Here is a 12,553-nt window from a genome sequence, read left to right on the forward strand (position 1 = left end):
CTATATTTGAAAGGCATTATAAACATAAAAGGAACAATAGTCTATTTTTTAAGGTATAGAAAATAATAATCCTATCCTTATCCCATTTTACATTAGGAAAATACTTTCAGTTAATTTTGAGACTATTTCATCAGTTCCTTACTTTTCACTAAAGTACATCTTTTAGCCCATTCTTTACTTTTAATAACAACTGAAGTAGTGGAAATTCCTTAATGTTCTTTGGGAAATCCATCTAAAGCATTAAAGTCCATCTACTTTTAAGTTGTGTTATGTTTCCACTATTGTTTTTTAAACAATTATTTTTCTATTTGTAATTCTTTTAATTACCATCATCATTCTCTTACTTCACTTTCTACAAGTATTTTGGAGATGAAGTCTGTAGGAGACTTGAGTTCCAAGGAACAGTGAACTGTACTATTTCAGACCTTTCCCATTGTTTGGTCACAAGACATTGATGGAACCACTTTATATCTCTGGAATAACTCCATTGTGCTTCACATGAAGTGTGGTAATCAGGATTGTAAAATTAGAGCAAATGGTCTCTTCAATCCCTTTTTGTCCCCACTCCTGACATGGGCTTTCATATCTGCTGAAGCTTTATCTGGAAAGTTTCCTCAGCTTGAAGAACATTTTGTATTGTTTGACACAACAATAGATGGCTCAAATTGATTTGCCATATTTTTTACTAGTCTTTTTTTCCTGATGATACGGTGAGCTTCCTTTAAAAAAAAAAAACCGCTTGATGGGGACCTGGATGACTCAGTCAGATAAGTATCTCAGGTCATCAGCTCAGGGTCCATGAATTCGACCCCTGCTGTGAACTGGATAGTGCAGAGCCAATCTGGAATTCTCTCTCCTTCCCTGTCTCTCTATCTCTCTTCTGTTTACTCTCTGTCTCTCTAAACAAATAAACTTAAAATTAAGAACTACTTGAGGCAAATTTGCCTAAAATAACATTAACCACCTTAAAGTGTAAAATCCAGTGGCATTTAGTGTTGTGAAACCATATGACTAGTTCTAGAACATTCTTATCATCATCTTCAAAGGAGATCCATAACCTTTAAGTAGTCATTCTCTGTTGCCCTTTCTCCCTAGCCCTTTGGCCACCTCTAATATGCTTCTGTGGATTTCTCTGCTCTGGATATTTCAAATAAACTGAATCATATATTATGTGACCTTTTTGTGTCTAGCTTCCTTCACTTGGCATAATACTTTTGAGGTTCATTCATGTTGAAGTATGTATCAGTACATTATTCCTTTCTACAGATGAATAAACTTCCATTGTATGGATATACCACATTTTATTTATCCATGCACCCATTAACGGACATTTGGGTTGTGTCTACCTCTTGGCTAATGTGACTAGAGCACCTATGAATGTGTCAACTTCTAAAGGACTGTAATTATTTATTTTGATATCCTCAAATGCCTAAATAATTGGTTAATCAAAAGTCTGTTAAGTATAATGAGATGTTAATATTTTTAATGAATATACAAAGACAAACTCATAAACACACACACACACACACACACACACACACACACACACACACAAATCGTGCTTCTCCGATCTTCCTTATCTCTAGTAATGATACCAATGTCCACTTAAATAGCCCCAGACAGGAACTTCTCCACATTCCATATTTGATTGATCATAAAGTTTTATCAATTTTAAGTCTCAAATTTCTTTTGGATCTGCCCTCTTCTCTCTATCTTTATGGCTTCAGCCTTGGGTTAGGCCTTCATCATCCCTGAACTATTACACCTCTCTCAATCCCTGGTTCTTTCTACTGCTGCTTGGTAGGACACAAATCACATGGTATCATTTTCCTGATGAAAACCTTCCCTGGTTCTCCATAAACTATCTATGAAAGGACTTAATATGGCACAAAAGATCTAAATAGGTTTTCTTTAACTTACCAATGGCCTTGTTTTTCCATTTCTCTTCAATTATACTATAACTTCTAACTGCATATGTATTTCCCCTCCCCAAATATGTCCCCTTCTCTTTCCTGCCTCCATTCACTCAACAAATGCTAAATCAGTATCAACTCTGCCTGTTAACACAGGAGTGAATAAGACAGGTCAGGCAATATTGACATCTGAGGTGGATAATTATGTGTTATGGAGTCTGTCCTGTGTACTGGATCACACTTAGCAGCATCCCTGACTTCTGTCCACTGGACGCCAGTAGCACACCACCCCCTCCGCCCATGACAGTAAAAAATGTCTCCAGATATTGCCAAATGTCTCCTGGGGCCAAAATCGCCCTGGGTTGAGAACCACTATTCTAGAGAGAAATTGTTATAACTTTAATGATTTTTAAGTAAAAATCACGATAAATGTCATCTGCATCTGTGCATGTTGTACCGCCTCCCTACGAAAGGTTTTCCTTTCCTTTTTGCCTGATGAATTTCCCCAAGAATCAGCTTCAGTGTTTCTTTCTCCTAGTCACCTTCCCCAGCAGAATCAATTACTTCTTCTTTGATCCTCCTGTGGACTCCTTTAGATCTTGTTAATCCATTGTTCACTGAATGGATGCAAAATATCTGTTTTAATGAGCTAATGTGTTATTTTCTCCAGTTATGTAAGGTAATCTTTCACCATGAGTAAACTGCCCCTACTTCAGATTTTAGTAAACAAGTATATGCAGATTTAGTTTTGTATACTTTTTCCCAACCACAAAATTTTAGTTCCAGTTTATAAGAATTGTAAGTCACTCCTGTTGAGGATAATTAGGGAAAAAAAGGAAATTGGGTGTCGGGAATAAAAAAGTAAAGTAAAGCAGATGGCATGGCAGTAACAGAGGTTTTTGCCTTGAGGCTTTAGGAAATAAGGGAATCTGAGGAGACATAAACCAGGACCTTAAAATGGCACTCCCGCAGCTGCAAGGAAGCAGGAAAGTGATATTTGTGTAAGAGGGGCCTGATGGCATGCGCTTTGGGGAGTTATCTCTGGGACTGAGGATGCAGGAGTCAACAATTCCAAATCGTGAAATTAGAAAGGCATTGCACATTTGGATGGAGAACCAAATACAGGGGAAATCCTTTCATATGCATATTATCTTCAGCAAAGCAAAGCAAATTTATGGGCATTTCATTGAAATGGCAGGGGAGAAAGACCCTGAGAAATTTCTTTTGAGCAAAAGATGGTAAATGGAAAGCAACTGTACCATAACCATTATTAGTAATTTAAGATGTGAAAAATGTTACTGATACTCTCTTTATTTAGCATGCTGTCTTGATGGTTCTACTTTAGAGATGATACAAAGGTTTATAAGGGTTTGCATCTAGTCCGTCCATAACCTTATTTTCCCTCTTACATCTTGAGGACTTCAAACTGAAATATCTCTTTATTCTCACTTTTGAGGAGAATCTGCTGTACTTATGACATCTCCTGAGATTGGAATCTGTACCTTATTGCTCTGTCTATCCCCACATCTGCGCCTGGCACGTAACTGAACTCCAGCCTCGTTTGTTGAGGACACGATCTAAAACAAGATGTTGCTACAGGAACTGGCAAAACCCATTCTTTCCTCTCAGATGGAGAGTCTGGGAGAAAAGTGGAGATTGGGAGCAGGCACAGCAGAAATGGACTCCGCTGCAGGCAATAGCAGGAAGTCAGAACCAGGGAAAGCACAGAGATGAGTCGCACGTGCTGGGCCAAGTCAGGACTGTCATCAGTGAGGCCCTGAAGAAGAAACGCAGGTGTTGCAACAGGTGCTGGGATATAGAGCCCTAGGGAAGCACTACATCCAGGCAGGCACATCTGCAACTGTAACAGACATGAACACAGAGAGAGACTTCGTGCTGAAGTTAGGGGCAGGACTCCAGTCTTCAGAATGTCAGGAAAAGTGGGTAGAGGGAGGGTAGCCAAGACTGTGTCTCACACTCAGTTTCCAACATTTTACTTGCATAAGACAGTAGCAGAGTCATTGAGGGAATGAATGAATGGAGTGAAGAAAGCCAGTCATAGAGGAAATAAGCATATTATCAAAAGAGGAACTTGAGTGCAAGAAGAGATGGAAAATATAAGAATGGGCAGACAGTTCACACTGCACCTTAGATATATGAAATCCAGACAAGAGAACAATGCCATAGAATCAAATCCAATGAATGACAGAAAATGCTAGAACTGGAGCTTCTTAATTTCATCTTATACAAGGACAGGGTGGATTTCCAGAGTCTGGGCAGAACTGGGTCTGAAGGTGTACATAAGTGGCCACAGTTATAAAATCAGGACTTGTCAGGAAACCCAGCAGGGACTCACAGGCAGAAACAATGACTTCTGCAATTGTTTCAGTCTAGCATCTTGCACATTCTGAAGTTCTGAATAGGAAGATTTATTCGCTCACTTACTCTCTTGGGTACTTCAGAAGGAACATCCATTTTTTAAGGCTCTCGAGTGCCATTCTAATTCAAGTATCAAAACATAACATGGGAACCACAGGGAATAGAAGCATATGTCTGTGATGTCAATAGATAAATAAAATGTTTCAAAACATCATCTGGACCTTTGGGGGTCATTGTCCAGAATGAGTCATGGATTTGCAGTAAACCATGAATCTTTCCTGCCTCATGTGAACTAATTACCCAGGGAATTAGACCCAGCACCACAGAGTGGTAGATTCCAAGGTACTGTAGCAGGGAGAAGTTAATTGGTCCACAGAGGGACTCCCTAGACTTCATTAGCACCAAGTTCTCACCATTAGGCCAACCATACTTGGCTTTCTTAAAGAGTTCATATATATCCTTCAGCGCACAATTTACTACTGTCAATGGTATTTATTCGAATAACCTTAAACAGAAATTAGATCAGCAAAACAGGAATGAAACAGTCTTCCTTTGATGTTGCACATACTGTAAATAAAAAATAATGAAAAGCCTTTCATAATGTTGAGCTACCCGTCCCCTTGAACCAAGAAGAATTAAGAAAAGAAGCAGTAAGTCAACAGATACATTAGAAAGAGAGCAAGAATAGATGTGAAAGAGACTTTCTGGAGTGAAGGAGAATAGAGAAAAGGAGTTAACATTTTCTTACATGGACTCTCCCAGTTTTCCATCTTGACATGTTCACATCTATTCTCCATGATGTGAATTAGATGAATTAGATCGAATTCAAGTTTACCTGTGACAGTCACATTCCTCAATACTAAATCACCTGGAGAGCTACTAAAACACAGACTACTGTTAACCCAAGTCCAGAGTTCCTGATTTACTAGGTCTGGGATGGAGCATGTGATTTGTATCTCTTGCAAGTTCTAAGGTGATGCTAATGTGACTGATTCAGGGACCCTACTTTGAGAACTACTGACCTAGAGAAAAGTTTTAACTTTGTTGAGCCTCAATTTTATCCTCTGTAAACTAATAACTAATTTTCAGATTATTGTAAGTACTGCAGAAGATTCCAGGTAAATGCTAGTTGTTATTTTAATTTAAAGGAAAAAGGAAGAGACTGGTAGTCAGGAGACACCCTGCTCATGGATCTCCCAGAGGGCAGCTAGTCATATAACCTCTCTAGGCATGTTTTCACATTTATAAAATGTATTAATTCACGCAACAAAAACATATTGAATGCCTGATGCATACCTGACACTTACCAGATCTTAAAAGTATGGTAGAAAACAAATCCTGATTCTATACATTCAGAATTATGGTTTTGTTTTGGAAGATCCCTCAGTTGTATTCCAGCTCTAAAGTTTTGTGACTTTATAATAGTAAAGTTAGCTTTTTCCTATTCTTCAATCACTTTGTTCTTCAATAATTGGATTTGAAATGTTTATGAGATATCAAGGAAAAGTTAGGTGCTACTATTGGGTGAGTAGGCTAAAACACATTCATGTATTATTCAAGTAAATGTCACATATTGACTGCCACTCTTACCTATCAATAAAAAGAAAAGCTTAAGTGTGTGGATTAAGTGGTAAAGCAACAATGAAGACAATAACCAGAACTGACATTTAAGATCCATATTCGCCAATGATGTCATGCCAACTCTATCTTTGGTGTTTATTGAGTAAATATTTGTTGAGCATCTATTATTTAGCAAGCACTATGCTATGATAAAGGGTTGGAAGTGTGAATAAAATAGGTATTGTCTCTGCTATTAAAGACCTCACATTTAAGTGAGGTCAGTCAATAAAAAATTAACTTCTTTCATTAATTAATCCATTGTCATTGTGAAAGCTACTAGATATTAGATGTGCAAGGCATTAGAAAATGTACAAGGGGAAATTTCTCAACATCACTAATCATCAGAGAAGTGCAAATTGAAACTACAATGAGATATCATCTCACACCTGTCATAATGGCTAAAATCAAAAACACAGGTGTTGGTGAGGATGTAGAGAAAAAGGAACCCTTATGCACTATTGGTGGGAATGCAAACCGGTGCAGCCACTGTGAAAAACAGTATGGAGGCTCCTCAAAAAATTAAAAATAGAATTACTATATGATCCACTGCTGGATATTTGCCCAAAGGATACAAAAGCATAATTCATAAAGATATACACACCCCAACATTTACTGAATTACTATTTATAATAGCTAAATTATGAAACATCACAAGAGTCCATCGATAGATAGATAGATAGATAGATAGATAGATAAAGAAGATATGGTATGTGTACACACACACACACACACACACACACACACACACACACACTGGAATGTTACTCAGCCATAAAAAAGAATGAAATTTGGCCATTTGCAGCAACATTGATGGATCTAGAGAGTACAATGCTAAGTGAAATAAGTCAGGCAGAGAAAGACAAATACCATATGATTTCACTCATAAGTGGAATTTAAGAAGCAAAACACAAGAACAAAGGGGAAAAAAAGACAAACAAAAAAACCAGACTCTTTAGTATAGAGAATAAACTGATGATTACCAAAGGGGAGGTAGATGGGGTGGGCGGGGGATGGGTAAAATAGGTGAAGGGGATTAAGAGATGTTTATTTTGGCTAGCACTGACTAATGTGTAAAAGTGTTGAATCACTGTATTGTATACCTGAAGCTAATAGTACACTGTATGTTAACTATACTGGAATTTTTTTAAAAAAGAAAAGAAAATGTACAATGGGGACTTGACTCATTCTAGGATATCCAGGAAGCCTTAGACAAGTCACTTCACTTCTTTAATCCTCAGGTTTTGTTACTTGTAAAGTCAGGGATAATAAAACATACCCTACTGAGATTTAGATAATGATTATTGGAGGTTTGAGATAATTTTTGTCAAATTCCTAGTATAGTACTCAGCACACAATATAATAGGTAGTTATGATGGCTCATTAACTAACTGAAAGATTATCCATGCAAATAGAGAATTTCAAAGGTCAAGATCAAATTTTAAACTCTAAAGAGTTCGTCAGTAATACCATTAACTTAATTCACTAGTTATTTTTAAAAGATGAAATATAAATGACATAAGTTCTAAATGTGGTATCATGTATAATTAAGTCTTTAGAACTCTTTCTATATGTAATGTAGGAACCAAAAAGAATGCATCTTGATTCAACTTAATGGGTGAATCAATCAATTACCAACACCCAGAATCTTTCTTGTAACTGAAGTAAAAGTCTCCTCATTCCGTCCAGCTACTTGAAAAGAATTGAAAAATATGAGTCTGGAAACCAAGCCAACTGTAGTTCTAATAAGCCAGAGTGGACTTTTGGAATGCATCAGCATTCTGGTGCTCTTCAATTTAAGGATGGATTTGGAACTAGGTGAAGAAATGTAATCAAAATCTTCTCAAAGAAAGAGGTGGACTTAATTGAAAGCTGAGATTTGTATGCCCTAATAGATTCCTCTGGAATTATCAGGCTTAGAACAGAAAGTAATAAGATAGCACAACACAAACGTGTCCATGCAATCTGTACACCGGGACCCTCGGAGTCATGCAGAAGTAAAGAAATGAGTGTCTATTTCATATTTCTAAATTTGAAAACTGGGGCACTGAGTCCCATATTAATTCCCCAGATTAAATTGGGATTCATTAAACTATGAGATAAATGGACTCTGTCTGCACATTTTAAAGAGAACTCCCCAAAAAAGAATGCTCATTCACTATGAAGTTAAAAAAAATCTATAAACACTTAATGCAAAATGCAAATGAAGAGGGGTATAATGTAGGAAACCTAAAGGAGGAGAAGAGCATTTCAGTGGAAGTCTTTAAGGTAGGGTTTGTGTTAAGATTAAACATCTGCTTCAGATGCTGTTATTCTAATATACATAATTCCCTTCCATATGAATCTTAACATCATCCTTCAACTATATCCCAACTCTCTCCCAACTCCTATTATACTCCCTTATAACTTAAATTCTACCCTAGATGTGTTTATGACCTCATTCCTCCTCCTTCTCATAGCTGGATCCCATGCCACTGAAACCACCTCACTGAGATCACCAGTGATGTCCAAGTTGCTAATCTGTGTCATCTCTTTAGCTTTTACTTGACCTCTCAGAAACATGTGAAACTTCAGCACCCCCAAAAAACCTGTACTCTTCTCCTGGACCTCTTCAGGGTTTTGTCGTGGGCTTTTACTATTGTTTACTTCCATACACACAGGGGATTTCACCCGCTCCCATGACATTAGTAATCGAGTCTGACTCCTTTGTCCATAAACCCAGGCCAAGCATAAGTTTTGGACTCCAGGCCTATCCACTTAATCATCTACGGAAACTATCCGTGTGGGTAGTCCACAATCACCCAACACTGATATGCCCAGATTTGGCCTCTGTAACCTCCCCTCCTTCACCTCAAGTCTTCCCCTCAAATGTTTCCCAGCTCGATGGACTATGCCTCCAGGCAGCGAGTTGCCAATGCTCCTGCCTACCAAGCCTCAGACTACTTCCAGCTCCAACGGCACTCCCTCGCTACTGACCACCATAGTCTTGTAACAGAATTAGTGCTGCAGCCTCCTTACTGGCTCCTCTGTCTCCACTGGTTCCCCCTCTAATCATTTTCTCTGCACTGCAGCCAAAGCCATCTTTTAAGAAGCACTCTCTCATTACATAATATCTCTGCTCAAAAATCATCCAAACACTCCCCATAGCACAGTTTAGAAAACACAAACACCAGAATACAGCTTAAAGGTGCTTTTTGATCTGGTTCCTGCCAAATCCACCAATTTTGTCTCTAGGTCTGTCCTCTGTTCTCTATCCTCCCCTCTACCCACCCCCACTCCAAGTCCATGCTGAAATGCTTCCATTGCTCAGAACTGCCACATCCACATTTTCTTTTTTTTTTCTTTAAGTTTATATATGTATTTTGAAAGAGAAAGAGGGAGAAAACATGCAAGAGAGGTTCAGAGAGAGAGAGAGAATCAAGAAGCTCGAACTCAGGAACTATGAGAAAATGACCTGAGCTGAAATCAAGTTGGAAGCTTAACCGACTGAGCCACCCAGGTGCCCCAGAACTGCCACATTTTCTAATGCATCTGTGCCCAGTCTCTTCCCTATTGCTCCGAAATCCTATTTATATTTAGGGCTTGAGCTTGTTGCATCCTCCAAGAAGTCCTCCTTGATTCCACCTACCTAAGTCTAGATTAGGTGTTCACCTTAAAACCTCCCAAAAAAGCATCCTATCCTCCCCCAGAGCAGCACTCCCCACACTCTTCTCTGTCCTCCAGCAGACCATCAGCCTCCTGAGGGCAATGACCATGTCATTCTGCTTCAACCCACCAACTAGTACAGTGCCTGGCACAACACTAAACATTACTTGAATGAATACACATCTGGTCTCATTTAAATAATCAGCAGGAGCTGAATAACCCAGCTGATGTGATGTAGGGCAGGAATCTCCATGCCTTCCAAACACATATCACAGAAAGAAGTCAGCCTTCAAACCTTGTCAGCTACCACCTTAATTATTAGCTAATACTGTCTTACAATTGTTTGACAACCAACTCAACGCAAACTCAAACTAGAATATGGGGCTTTCCACAGAGCGGATCCTCAACAAATGTTTGAAAGGAGACATCAGTCAGATGCTTACTTTGATCAAAGTAAAGAAAGGAATACAAATGTAAGACAATGTGGCTTTATCAGGCTCTTCACATCCCTGTATCAGGCCGACTCTCACATCATACTTTAAGCTGTGACCCACTTGAAATCTGTGGGGTTTGCAGAGCTTAGACCATCTGTTTGCAACAGAGAATACTTTAGGAATAGGAACCCAGGTGTCAACTGTCAAGCAGATGACTGATCTCTGCCTCTCTTCTTCCACCCCTCCATTCCTTGGCTCTCAAGGTCTCCCGCATCTACTGCCTCCCTCCTCTCTCCTCAGGCTCAGTCCCCAGTCTGCCACCCCCAGGCGCCAGGCCCGCTACACTCACACACCATGGCAGCCATGACCAGGACACTCTATTAGGCTTTGGGTCAGCTCTCCTCCCAGCCCCACCCCTCTCCACACCAAAAACTTCTTTCTATTAGAGGCATAAACTATTTAACAGAGGTCCAAATATAAACACTATCTTCCCCATTGAGCAGTGAGTAAGAAAGAGTAAAAAAAATGGATAACAACGGCTGGGACTGGAATCGGTCTTTCGCTTATAAAAGAAAAATTCCCCTCACTTTTCACCATTTTCCACCATCTAGTTCCAGGGCCTCCCACCAAATGCTGATGACTGCGGACTGCGACTGCCCACCGCGACCAGAAGGCCTGCCACATCAGCAGGGAAGGAGCCGGGCAGCGTTTGGTATTTGCATCAGTTTCTAGGAATGTGTTTCAAGTTATCGGTTTACTCTGCAGAGATGTTTTTCCTTTAAGTTTATAATCCTGTGCTTGAAATTATATTTGTCTAGTTCTCCAAAACTAGCTGAGCATTCTCTATGCTAAAAGAGAATTTATGGCCACGTTCTATAAAAGATTCTCCAATTTGAACTATTGAATTTGACTGTGGAGTCCTCCTTGTAAACACCCTCCTAAAACTGACCAGACACCCTTTCAAATTCCTTCACTCCAAGTTACTTCAAAAAGTCAAAGTTATCTCCCCAGTCAATGCCCTTAATTAGAATAAAAGAAAGGGTCTATTACAGCTTTGGTTGTCCCCTTTTAGTTCCATTAGCCTGTACGTTTTTAAGTCTGGAGGCTGCAACCACTTTAAAGACTATTCGATCCCTTTTGTTTATAGAGGCTGCTGATGGAGTTAACTTAGGCAGAATTCCTCCCTAAAGTACAGCCAAAAAAAAAAAGGGGGGGGGAAGAGTTAGGGGAAAGAAGGGGGTGGGGGCAAGGAACTGCAGCCCACTCACTTCTGTTTGGCACGGAGGGAATTGACCTAAAGGTGGCCCTTTCGAGTTGACTTCTGGGAGCCCAGGGCACTGAGTGGCCCCTGACTGCGTCACTGGGGGTGCCGGGTAAGCACAAGTAGAGCCCCAGACCTATGGCCTTTCCTCTGGGCCCGCAATGACATCTCAGGAGGGGTGGGAAAAGCACCATCCGCTGAAGCTGATGGCACCTAGTCAGGATTCCACAATTCTCTGAGCTCTCAATGAGGCCTTTCACAAACCTCCTTGCCTCAGGGTCAAGGTTCCAACTCCTCCTCCCACTGCTGGGGAGCAGAGATTGGGATGGGGCCAAAAGGGGTTAAGGAGGTTGGGTTTTGAGGAGAGTTAATATTCACACTGATGAAGGCGCAACTTGGGCTGTTACTAGAGAAGACTGCCCTATCCCAAAGTCGGATTGGAAGCCTCTCTAGATGGGCTAGACAATTTCCCCAAGGTGTGGAGGGGAAGGGAGGAAGGCACAAAGGTGCTTCGGCTTGCCTGTAAGTGGGGTCGGTGAACGCGCCCCGGGGACAGAGACATTGGTGGACTCATCGGAGAGTTATCTGAGTCCAGGCTCAACCTGGAGCTGGTAAATCTGGACAAGATGTCTGTGAAGAAGAGGGGGCGGAGAGTGGAAACCTGAAGGCGAGGGGGCAAATTCTCCACCTGCAGCCTCCGAAACGAGAGACCCCGTAAGAGTCATCGAGGTCGTCCACTGCAGTCATTTCGCAGGGCCAGATCATCTGCAAAGCCTCAGCTGAGAATCGGCCTCCGCTGAGGAAAGAGAGGAGGCCGAAGGATTTCCCCGATGGCCGTCTAGTCTAGTGTGCACATCCTCCCCCAGGACTGGCTGCCACGCTGCCCCTCGCGTGCTCCCCCTCCTTCCCGACAGTAGACGTCCTCGAACTCCAACCCAATCCGGCACAAACAGAAACCCCTTCTCACCCTCTCCCGGAGCCAGAAGAGAGAGAGAGCGGTACTGATGAAAAAGTGGGCGCGCACACGCCCCAAAACTGGAGAGGGGGCGCGGGCGGGAGCCGGAGGGGAGGGCGGGGGCGAGGGCGGGGGAGCGCGGCCTCCGCTGCGCCACGCTGTCGAGTCCCCGCTCCCTCCTCCCTAGCTTCCTCCGCGCCTAGCCGGGCCCCTCCACCCTGCGGGTGGCCGGTACGGCCACAAGGTGAAGCAGAGCTGGACAGCTCCTGCTTTGATCCCCGGGCTCCCATCCCCTCCACAGCTGCCCAGTGCCCGGAGATCTGCAAGCTGTGCCCACGTCGTTGTCTGC

This window comes from Suricata suricatta, chromosome 2, assembly GCF_006229205.1.
Source record: "Suricata suricatta isolate VVHF042 chromosome 2, meerkat_22Aug2017_6uvM2_HiC, whole genome shotgun sequence".
Lineage (NCBI taxonomy): Eukaryota > Metazoa > Chordata > Mammalia > Carnivora > Herpestidae > Suricata > Suricata suricatta.